The 12,842-nt window shown below is 37.1% G+C and overlaps 1 protein-coding gene across 5 annotated transcripts in view; it reads right to left on the bottom strand.

The window, feature by feature from the left end:
• LOC131684772 (uncharacterized) overlaps positions 1-12,842 on the bottom strand; it is a 736,395-nt gene that overhangs the window by 365,013 nt on the left and 358,540 nt on the right. The gene's annotated exons all lie outside the window — the stretch shown is intronic.

Raw genomic sequence — 12,842 nt, 5'->3', positions numbered from 1 at the left:
TCTCGTGGCCGTAGAGGACCACCGATCTAATCAGCGTCTTGAAGATAATCAACTTCGTGCGGCGGCGAATTTTGTTCGACCGGAGCGTCCTCTGGAGTCCAAAGTAGGCACGATTTCCCGCTATGATCCGTCTCTGAATTTCTCTGCTGTTATCATTGTCGTCGGTTACCAGTGAGCCCAAATACATGAATTCGTCGACCATCTCGATTTCGTCACCGTCAATCCGAACTCGGGTGGGAGGTTCACATTGTCGTCTCTAGAACCTCTTCCTCTCATGTATTTTGTCTTCGAAATCCTGGCTTCAGCTTTCAGTCTTTGAGCGTATATTTCATTCAAAATTCAATAGAGATACGAATAGTTTAAATATCGCACGTGGAATGTCTCTTTTGAAAATTTCCATCGCCATACTTTCATATTACCCAGTTAAGCCAAATATTTTTCTGATATAGCCATGAATTTCTTTAATTATAGTGTAGATACAGGCTTTGAATACAATTGAATGAAAGTTGAGTTGATGTATCAGCAGACAAAAAATAGTTTTGTTTTCTCAAACCTTCGCAATTACAATTAATAAATATTTCAGATTGGCAGAAGATCTTATGACACAACTTAGAAATGCATACAGAAATAGCTAGATAGATGCGATAAAAGAGAGACAGAGAGAGAAAGAGAGAGAGAGAGAAAGAGAGAGAGATGGGGGGGCGTGTGAGAAATGGCAAATGATGGTTAAAGCAGTGACATTATTTTTATAGGTATATTATTATGATATATTGATTCTTACATTCTTATCTTAAATAATGTAAGTAGTAATTTTTGCTCCATAACCAGTATAACCTAAATCTTGCAAAAGAGCTAAATTTTCGCTAGATTTTTGGGCTTCAAACATACAGTTGCTTTCGGTGAAGCCACAAGTATAATTATATTAGAAATCTTTTATCTCACTACTAGGTGAATTACTTGTTGATCTGTGTATTTATATACCATCCAACATTTACCTCATGATTGAACGCAATGCCTAATCCAAGGAATAAATACTAGAACTCACTGTTTCTTTATCAACGCATTATTTTGTCTTTGAAGTGAACTTATATGTTGATTTTTGAGAAATAGTTCTTTTATTATAAAGGTAATTCACAAAATGTTCTCAACATCGAATTCCTTGAATCACGTAGATGTGTTTTCATACCCCGACATTCAAAATCGGTTTAGTTTTGCCCCTAAAACACCAGTAAAGCGATACTCTGTATGAAACAATCTCATTTTTAATTGGTGGAAATTGATAAGCGAGAACTAAAAATACAAAATGTCTAATATCTCCGTCGCTCGTGCACGGATTTAGACAATCTATAGCTTGTTAGAAAGATATTTTTACAAGTTTTCTATTTATGTGCAGTCTGTGGGACAATATTGTGTTGTTCAAAAGTTATTTGCGAAAAACCTGCTGTGTTTCGACAAAATCGCCCATATCTCAGAAAGTAAACAACATATCGAAAATCAAAAATAATAGTGTCAAATGGCAATGTTAGGACTTTTATTTGAAACTAATTTCATTAAGATCGGTTCAGCCATTGCTGAGATAATTACATGACATTTTGTACATACATACATACACACATACACACACATACAGACATTGTCTCAATTTGTCGAGCTGAGTCGATTGGTATATGAGACTCGGCCCTCCGGGCCTCGGAAAAAGTTGTCAAAGTTTGAGCGAATCCTATACATTTCTTTTGTAAGAAATGTAAAACCATAAAATTTGGGTAATATCTGCACTAAATCAACCCAAAGCATAGGGGGTCGGGTTTACCCCACAATTTTTAAAAACAGCAAGAATGAACATTTTCGTTAAAGGCTTGTATCTCAAAATATTCCCAAGATCTGAATAAAATGCTATATATAGAAAGTTGCCCAGGAGTCTAACCTTTAATTTGGTGTATAAAACGACTTGGTCCGATGTAAAGTGAGCATTTTACAGCCAAAACCATTTACTAGGTCGGATTTACCCCACCTTACCCTACATACGGCCTCTAGCAAAAGCAAGTATCGGACTAACCATTCCTTACCTTTCCTTCCGCGATCTATGTTCGGGCCTGGCCGGCGCCGGTATTGATCAAAAAAACACTTTAGGATTACCAGGAGTTGCACATTGAGAGATGTTTCACTACTCCCAAGCATAATTATCTACTGATTCCCTGTTCAACTTCAGCTAGTCCCGATCGATAACGGAGTAGCAGTCAGGGGAGGTCGCACAAACTCAAGCTCAAGCTCAAACCACAAAAATGGTGCAGTTGGTGTAGTTTGATGTAATAGAAGATATAATCAAAAATAATCCTCAAGAAGACAGTATTCGAAGAAGTTTCTTGTGGGCGAGTTTATAATGACTTAATTTCCACTTACTTGAAGTCATTCATTTCGCTTCTCGTTTTCCAAGATATGCTCTAGATCGATCAAATGGTCAAAAATCAGAAAATTAAGCAGAAGGTATTGGTAAATGCAAGTTTGCAACCTGATAAGTGATAAAAACACAAAGAGACAACTTGAAATTGTTTAGGGGTTATTTCTAGCGATGGTAGATAGAAAACGAAGTACAAAATATGTCCAAATATCATCTTTTTCCGCTTCATATAAATGAAATACGGCTGGTATATTTGAACGTATCAGTACTATATTGAACAATAAACAACAGGCTATAACTTTTAATGAATACAAGATAGACACTCAGTGTCTTCAGCACAATTGTTCGCAAACGAAAGAGCTACATTTGCTGAAAATCTTAATATAAGCAATTAAAAGAAAATTAATCAAAATATTTTCCTTGTAGAGACGTTAATCTGTGAAAACAGAATATCAAAAGAACGAATTCCATCCAATAAATTCTCAAAAGATACTATTGACCTCAATTTAGTCGTTTTTGCATTAATAGTCAATTAAATGTGTTTGTTCTTATTTCTAGATATTGGAAATCGGTAATAATGCGTCGTCCGTATTTAATGTTAAATATCTCCTTTGATAATAGTCCGATTTCAACAATCTATAGTGCGTTCTAAAGGTATTCGTATAAACTATCTAAGAATATACAAAGTGTCTATCTACTGTATCGATTTTGTTGGCTATTTTGTTTTATATGGTCTATGGTAGAACATAACTCATCATCATGTTTTACCGCCGACGGTAGAACATAACTCATCATCATGTTTTACCGCCGATGCCGGCGTCGGCGGTAAAACATGATGATGAGTTATGTTCTACCATAGACCATGCGGTAGACTTGGGTGCAACGCCCAACTCCTACTCTGCAGAAGGCAAAGAATTCTTCACATTTCCTTTTGATCATGCCCATATGAGCCTGCCTAGTTCTAGTTTTTCCGTTCTAAGTTTATAACTGATTCGCTCTAGAATACCTATCCGTCTTTCAATTTCATTGCTTTCGTTTCTCTTAGTCTCAAGTTTGCCGAAAATAGCCAACAAAATCGATACAGTAGAACCTTGCGGAAATTAAAAACATAGTAACAAAGTGTCTATCTATGTCATTAATTTTGGCAGAGAATTAAAAAACAAACTACAAGAAACGCCATTTTTACACAGTCAAATATTCATATCTTGGAAACTAAACATCAGAATCAGAAACCATTTAATAGCGTTCTATCTGAGCAATAGGCCTTTCATTCAAAATTGGTTTGCTTAAGATCGGTTCAGTCATTGCTGAGATACATGAATGAGAGTTTGTCCGTTACATACACACACACACTCAGACATTGTCCCAAATCGTCGAGCTGAGCAAATTGGTATATATAACTCGGCCCTCCGGGCCGCGGAAAAAATCGGAAGGTTAGTTTCGTGCGGTAGCGTACGTTATTCGACCGAAGGTTTTTTTAGAGTGAGTGGATCCGGCGATTAGCAAGGGGTAAACAAACCAGCATTTTTTTGTTCACTGATTGCTAGACGGAAGGGTGGATACCCTGGAGAGCTTAACAATGATAAGGCCATTGGGAAGGGCGGAATTCCTGGTGAACTTCTAAAAGTCTAAAAAGATATCTGTTGTGAGAAGCAATCCACTCCGAGACCGGGATAAATTGCGTGGAAGAAAACATGCCCTCGGATTGGTTGAATGGCCTCATATGTCCTATCTTCAAGAAGAACTACAAACTCGAACATAATATCTTACGAGGCATAACTCAATGCCGCCTACAAGATAGTCTCCCGTGTTCTGTTGACGAGACTGCGCCTGTTGGCTGAATGCTTTGTCGGCGAATATCAAAGCAGGCTTCGAGAAGGACGATCAATGACGGACCAAATGTTTACCCAGCGACAAATTCCGGGAATATAACTTGCGGACTCACCATCTGTTTCTGAATTTGAAAGCGGCATGCGAATCAGTAAAACGAAATGCACTGTGACAGATAATGATTGGGCGAGTTTTCCCGACAAAACCGTTTAAGCTGATTCGTATAACGCTGGGTAGAATAAAACCAAGCGATACGAAGATCTGATGTGCAAAAGGACGGAACCATCATCACAAAATCTCGCGATCGACATCGACATCATTGGCGTTGATCGCAGAGCAGTAGAAGAGGCATTGTTGCCTTTAAAAGGGAAGCTGCAAGAGTCGAACTGACTTTAAACTCTGACAAGACAAAGTTCATGGTTGCTGGCATTCGTGTTGGGTTCGAGGTGGAAATCTATAGGGTACGGTACGGTACAACAATCTCATATATCTTAGAACGCTAGTGACACATGATAACGATGTTAGACGCGAAGGAAAAATGCATGTTGCTGTTGCGAATGTGGTTCACGTAGTCAACTAAAGTCCTTCAGCCTAAGAATGCGCGCAAAATTTGCTCTATTAAAATCGCTGATACTCTCTGTTGCTCTGTACGGCCTTGAGTAATGGATGTTGAAGGAAGCGGACTATCGAGTGCTCGGTTTGTTTGAGAGAAGAACTCTGCGTTCAACACTCGGCAGCACAGTACCAAATCGAGAATGGCACAGTCGCATGAACCCCCGGTACCAAGTATACAACCATGCTGGCATTGGAAGGCTGATAAAATACGGCACCCTACAGTGAGCTGAGCTTGTAATGCGGAATGACAAAAGAGAAACCAGCTAAAGTTATGATCAGCAGAAAAGGTTGTCGACTTCAGGGCAATCGCTGGCGGTGTGTTGAGGAAGATGCGCGTGCGGTGGGCGTCTGTGTAAACTTGGAACTGGCAATCCAAGATCAAGTAACCTGGAATTCTAAAATACATTCAATTATGTTTCGGATTATCCGGACTGTTCGGTCACTAGGTCACTAAGATAATGATGACGATTTTTAATTTGTTCACGTAAATTTGAAATTATGGCAGTGATCTAGTGAAGGTTGTAGGTTGGGTCAAATACAACACAAAGCCACATTTGATCAAATTACTATACCCTCGAAATCTAGATTTATAGCCACTATTTTTCGAGTCCAAAATATTAGTTTCGTAGCCCTTTTTCAACCGGCTTTAAATTTTTTGAGTATTCTGTAACGAGGAAGAAATGACCTTACCAACGGTACACTACGTTATATTTTTGTTAAAAGAGTAATGCGCTATTTTCAATCACAATCGGTTGAAAAATGACAACGTTTCTAAATTAGAAACTTGCTTGCATGAACTTAAGCATAGTTCAATGCACACCTGGCCATGTTTTTACGATCGCAAAGGGAAAGAAATTTTAGTTAAATACCTACTTAAGAAGATGCGGGAAACCAACGAAATCTCCATAGGTATTACGGATGTTAGAATTGGTTAGTAGGGAAGGAAAATGAGATTAGGTTAGGATTTATGTAATATTCAACTAAATGGATAATAAAAATTAATTATAAATTAGATTGATCTCACCAAATTCACTTGGCTAGTCTGCAACAGGTGCAGGCTTCAAGAACCATCGTTATGCTATTTTTTTCGAGCATTCCGCTTAGATGGAACACCGCAACAATAAAAAATCTCAGGTGAAGTTGACGAAGAAGACATCGATGATGATCCGGGTGGCTGGTCTGACTGCAAACCACAGACCAATACCGATGCTGACATTTTCACTAATCTGGTTACTCGATATACAAGTAACCATACTCGGCCCACAGATCTTTTTATTTTGCACGCCCAAAGGACTTGTAAAGGGCGTAGCATCCGCCGTCCACGGGACAACCTGTCACGTCTTCCGAATGATCCGCGTTGAAATTAAATTTCTTTAGATATGGTTTCTCGAAAAGACTAATTTTGCACAATCTTTTCTTGACACAAATGAAGCAAACACAAGAATAAAACGAAAACCAAAAAAAATACGTTTAAATTTTGTTGTTGAAAAAATTGACGCGAACGAAAAAAATATCCGTGACCTACGCGTAGGCCTACTGCGATTAGAATAATTTAAGCTGATGAGAATTAATGAACCGAAACTTGGTTTGGCTTAGCGGGCCAATGCCTGGTCGCTAGATGCAGAATTAAATCTCTCTAAATTTTTAATAAAATTGTTGAGTAATTTTCCTAATTTACATGTAAAAATCGTAAAACATTGGTTGTTTACAAATTGTTGTTCCAAACCGCCGAGTATGTTAAACAAAGGAACATGACATAGCATACCGTTGGCAGGAGCGGATCCAGAAAAAAATTTCGGAGGGGGTCCAAAATTTCAACTTTGAAGTGTTCATTGTGCAATACGTAATATGAAATACCCTCATTTAATTAAAATCGGGTTTGGTAATCGATTCTAGTTTGGAATGATTTTGAACTTGGAATGAATTTAAAATAGAAACTATTTTAAAATTTCTCAAGAACTTAAAAATTTTCGGGGGGGGGGGTTCCGGACCCCCAAGACCCTCCCCCTGGATCCGCCACTGACCGTTGGTAAGGTCCTTTCTTCTTCTTTGCAGAACACAGAAATTGAATATCGGTTAAAAAATGACCGCGTAGAAAATCTTTTAGCGGCGAAGGTTCCGAAAAATAAAATTTTTGGCTATAAATGAAATTTTGAGGGTATGCAGCATTTTTCATGCATTAATTTATGTTGCATTTTATGAAATCTACAACCTAAGTCACTTTAAAAGTACAAAATCACTGTGTTTTTGTAATACTCCAAAGGCATGAATAAAGTGAACGTTGTGAGGATGAAAAGTTAATAATTAAAAAATATACATTAATCCATACATGTTCCACTTTTCCTGGTGCATATAGGGCTCTAAAACATTTTTTCATCAAAACTGTGGGGATCAAGGAGTATGAAAAACCTGTTTTAATTAAGATCGGTTCTTCTTTCGCAGTGCTACAAGCTGCTCAAAATTTACCATCCGATGCTCAATACAATGTTTAAAATAATCAAATTATATGGAAAAGGTAGTCGAAGACAGTCTAAATTGATAGAGTTTATCAGTTTTTAATAATAATTCGAGTCATCATAAAGATATCAAAAATTTCTGTTATGCTATTAACGTAAATTGTCGTTGGCAGCACCGCTTCAGCGGGATCTAGCCAGACAAATTGCAATTACTTCAGCTCTTCGAATAATCCTTATATATGCTAGTGCTCAAATGAAATTTTATAGTCTATAATTAGTTTTATAAGCTAGTCTTGCCTCAGCTATAACTTGATAAACGTTATGGTTTATAAACAAAATAGTTTGGATAAGGGTTGAAGGTAAATTCCATGCCAACTTTTGAATAGGGCTAATATGATATGTAAACAAACTTTTGTTTTGCTGATTTTTCTTAATTTGTTATAAATTCACCACAGAAAATATTTGCTTATGCTATTTGAAATTGATTCTACCAAGGGTAAAGCTATTGATTCATATGTATCTTTCATGAAATTCAACTCAGCAGCGGAATAATGAGCAAAGCAAGTTTGTTTACAAAAATCTCATTAGCCCTTTAGAAGAATTAATATTGAATTATGTTTCTCTGAACGTTCAGTTAGAGAATTGAACAAAAGGTTGATCGCCAATATCACACAAGAATAATATTTTGAAATGAATTGTCCAATTCTTTGATCAGTTTTTTTTAGATATGTAATATTTTATTATACCAGTAGTTATAAACCAAATGAAGCAAGGCCTCTCTTTGCTCAAACAAAAAAAATTTAGGTTCCAATTATTGCCATAATTAAAGGACATGAGCGGGAAGCGAACTGTGAAAGGAGTCGTAGCCACACGACAAAACGTGAGTTCTACACATGTGTGATGAATACTTATATTTAAAAAGAATATCATTATTTATAGGAAATTTTAATTCGGCTATCGAAAAAACGAGTTCAGAATTCCGGAAACTGTTGCAACAGTATGCGCAACACTATACTGCCAGGACAAAATATTAACAATAAAATGTTAAAAAGTTCTTTTTTGTGTAGACCCTTTCTAATATTTTATCATATTTGTTGCATATGAAAAGGTAGGAAATTATTGAACTCTTTTGAAAATTCTTTGTAAGAGGGGCGGCAAATTTATTTTTTGGCACCGAGCGTGCCGTCCCATTGAAAATTTTTTCGGCTCCCTCAGTGCCCTAGTGTACAAAAATAATTGGCCAAGGATACGAAGCAGTTGAGCATCAGGATCCGGAAATGTATTCGGAAGATGAACGTCAGTGCCATCCAGCTCTCTTGTGATAGCATCGCGACTAAGTTGCGTCGTACGGCTTACCAGGGCCATTGACATTTTTTTAAGAATAAACATTATGTTTTTAATAAAATACTGAAAACGCTGAAAAAAAAATTCTAATTGCTTACTGAAAAAATTCTCATTTTTTATTGAACACCCGTTACCAGGGAACTTATAGAATGTACGATTACAGCGTATCAAAAGAGCTACAAAATCTTGTAATTTATCCTCATAGTGACATACCGTTGTTTGAGAGGAAGAATGCCTTGGCGAAGAATGAGGAATGATGGAGTAGTGCGAATTTCAATGGAAAGAATTCTTCGTACTTCATGATGTAGCGCTCTGCTATTCATGATTTTCAAATTATTTCAAGTAGTGCGATTTTCGTCTGTATTCCTTAATTTCGAAGTTTTAAATGTCAGTAAATGCCAAACTTCGTTGACAGATGGGCGAATATAGCTAATTTAGGAGTGTACCACTGAAGCACCTTTTGACCGACACATGCGGATAAATCTTGGATAAAATGTTAATTTGAAATTTTGTCGGTTGTTTACTTGAACTATCATTTAAATTTTTGAGCTCTTTTATTTTAAGCTCGGCAGATTTAGAAGGGTGGTTGAGGGATTTTCCAGGAAACATATCGTCCTTTGAAATTTTTATTTGAAATTTTTATTGTTGTGTAACAGGGTGTCAATCTATTTAGTCAACTCACACATACATTCTTCTAGTCCGTCGAGCTGATTTGATTGATTTGCAAGACTTCAGAACGGTTTCCATAAATTTCGGTTGTAAGAAAGCTAAAATCTAATATTCATGCTTTAGACAAGAAACGTTATTATTCCCGCAAACTAGAAACTTTTGCAAGGAAAAAACTCACAGAACCAGGATCAATTCCTCTATTTTGATTTTTAATTTCTTCTAGGTTTTTAATTACCTTATTATTGCCTTAACTTCTGATCTTAGCACAACTCAGTGTGACATCTCGCAAATGAGTTTTAGATTGGGTGATGCATAAATGTAACATTATTATTTACTACACCCAAAACAAAAATCTCTTGCAATGATTGCAAGCGACAATCACTTGCAAATAATGTTAGCATCGCTTGCAATTTTGCAGTTAAAGCTGTTTACAATTGTTGCAAGCATATAAAATCATTTCATCTCTCGCTATACGTACATACGTTTCTTCAACACACTGTCAAAGGATTACCACCACATACACGTGCCTATGCTGGTTGGTATAGCAACGCAGAGCGAGTTTTTATTTTCCGTCTACTTTTTATTCATTCCTCACCAACATCATCAAACGCAGTTTTATGGTTTATTCATTATACACGAGACGGCATCGAATTGCGGATGTGACGATTGTACGAGTTTTAACGTCCTGTTCTTATGTGTAAGGACAGATCAGTGCTTATAGTTAGCGCTATGATGTGCAAGAGCCTGAGTTCAAATCTGGGTGGGTGTTTTACTTTTCTTATTAATCGTGAAATCATCCAAGTGTTTATATATGATTTTTATGCACTTGTTACTATCTGATAGTATGGTTGGGTGCATAAAGTATTGCTTAGCGATCTGTTTGTGCGGGGTTCATTTTTCAATGCCAACAGTCTTTTTTTTCTAACGCCTATTGGTCACCAATACACATACATCGCTAATACATAGGCAAACTTCATTTTTTTTCTGTTTCTTGCATTGCATGCAAGGAAGCTTCTTGCAATTTTCGCACATTACCAGAACGCTTGCAATTTTTGCTCGTATTTATTGCATTAATGTAAGCGAATCTTACCGGGTACGTTTTGGGTGTATCCTCAGCCAGCTTCATTATATAGTTGGCGGCAAACATGAGACTTTATCAATGCAGATTCTATTTGGTTTCATTTGTAATAACTGTCACATTTTCCATGCAAACCCGTTTCATCTGTTCAATACTATCTGTTGTGTGCTGAGTCAAAGCCGATTGAGTAAATATTTATCTTTGAACTAGTCCGGTACTAATGAGAGATGGCTGGGAGAGCAGTGTAGTGATGTTATTCATTTTATTCAGTATTATTTGTTTCATTTATATTCATACTGATTGAGAGTTTACATGTCAGTACGAGGGTGATTTTTTACGAAATTGTACACATGGATGACGGAATGCCTGTACATTTCATTCTAGTTAAAGCAAACATTTGATTGAAGTGCATTTTATAGAAATGCTATGCTTTGGGTTACTGTGGTCCTGTTGTAGAATATTTACATTTCATTTTGACAGCTATCGATGCGGGCTCTTATCCTGAAAGATGCCTTTTGTTGGCAGCGTAAAATATAAATATCCAAAGATTAATTTCTAGCTGAAAGGCTATTGGCCAACAGTCAATAAATAAACTTGAACAGTCACAGAAGTAACATATTAATTTAGCACGGCGGCTTCACATTAATGTAGTCAGTGACCCTCAATTATGCTTGCTTAACAACAATCATTAAGTACATTATTAAATTAGAAACGTATGCCAATTACTGCACACTATTCAGCACATTTCCCTCCTAACTAAATTTCAACCAAACATTTTTGTTGGCCGAAAAGACCTAAACATCATCAATTCATTTAATTATGAATCCGTCTCACCTCAGACACCCTCAAAGTGAATCGACGGACCACCACCACCACCATCCCATCGCGCTAATAGTCAATCAACTAAGCCAATGAAATGGCAGAATCCGATTTGCCGGAAGTTATCTTTCACGCGCTCGGATCCAATCAAGCTCGAAGCAGACGAGAACGAGTCAGACGAATCAAACAAAAAAAAAATACTCACACGGATCATGGTGGCATCGATGATATTCATCTTTTATCCAATCTGATTAATTTAAACGCAAAAAAACCGAATCGCCGTGGCTTATCCGATTCCAAGGGGTGGTCCCTGGTGGTTTTTTGGATTGATGAATTATTGCGAACGTGTTTGGGACTTCGTCGTCCGGTGGGCTTTCGAATGTGAACGGAATCCGGTTCGCTTCGTCGCAGTTTGTGGGCAAACAAAAATCCTTAAATTTATTAAAATGTTTTGATTTGGCGGAATTGAAACTTCACCATTTTAATTTTAGACTATGGTTTTTGGATTAAATTTTACACTGATTTAACACTGCCATTCAAGTACAGTTCATTTGATTTTCTGTTCTATGATTGTTCAGCATAAACGAAACACGAAAAAATTAAATCATCAAAAACATAGTATCCAACTTTCGTTGTAAAAACACACCTACTAAGCATTCAATTTTTATAGCCTTTTCAAATCCTCCACGCAGGAGGCGTGTATAATAAAAACAGAAAAAAACCTGAGAGCATTTGTGGTGGCTTTGAAAAACCGCACGACCGAAAAAAAACGGTTGAAACAATTTCCGCCATGAATAAATTCATAAATACAATTTTAAATTTAAATTCGAGCTTTACTGTTGAGAACATGAAAAAAAGCCGGGAAATCGGGGTGGTGTGACTGTGGGTGTGGAGAATTTCACACCCCGCTTCCTGCCGGAAAAGCCACAGCTGACGTGGGGCTGGTTGGTTCGATGGTGGAAAACAATGCTCTTCGGATGAGGCGGTTTGCTATCGACTATGATGGTGCTGCCTGCCTGCTGCGATGTGGTTTCCGCCAAATGCTACAGAGTTCTACTCCATTCAGAATCCTTGCCGGCAGCCGGTAGGTATAGCGATACCGAACAGCGGCAGTCGAGAAATTGACTGTAGGATTTATGGCATGTGGAATAGCGAAACGGGTTTCGTTGGATCCTAGAGGAAAAAAATATGCATATTAAGTCGCGAGAAAAGCGAACTTTGCAGATTTGGATAGAATAAAAAATCACCTCTTTAGATATTAGTAATGAGTACAACTGGGAGCAGTGTAACAATACGAATTTTCATTGAATAATTCAAATTCAAAATGGTTCATAAGTACCTCCCAATACTGCTCATAAATTCCATGCTACTAATGAGTACGAAAAGCTGTGATCAATTAAATTTATACACTCGTAATAGAACAACATACTCACACGTACACTGCTCAAACATTGCGACTTCACTATGCAATAAATCGTGATTATAAACAGTAAACATTCATCTAGCTTCCCACATATGACCTATTTCAATTTCAATCATTGGCGACTATAATATGCTAATGAAATACATGATTATCCCTGTAATTTTCGCAATAGTTTCCATCACCTGTCAATGATACACGTACCGAAGCCCC

This window comes from Topomyia yanbarensis, chromosome 2 (genome assembly GCF_030247195.1).
Source record: "Topomyia yanbarensis strain Yona2022 chromosome 2, ASM3024719v1, whole genome shotgun sequence".
Classification (NCBI taxonomy): Eukaryota; Metazoa; Arthropoda; class Insecta; order Diptera; family Culicidae; genus Topomyia; species Topomyia yanbarensis.
Note: the sequence above shows the minus strand (reverse complement) of the source record. Positions and strands in the feature narration are given on the sequence as shown.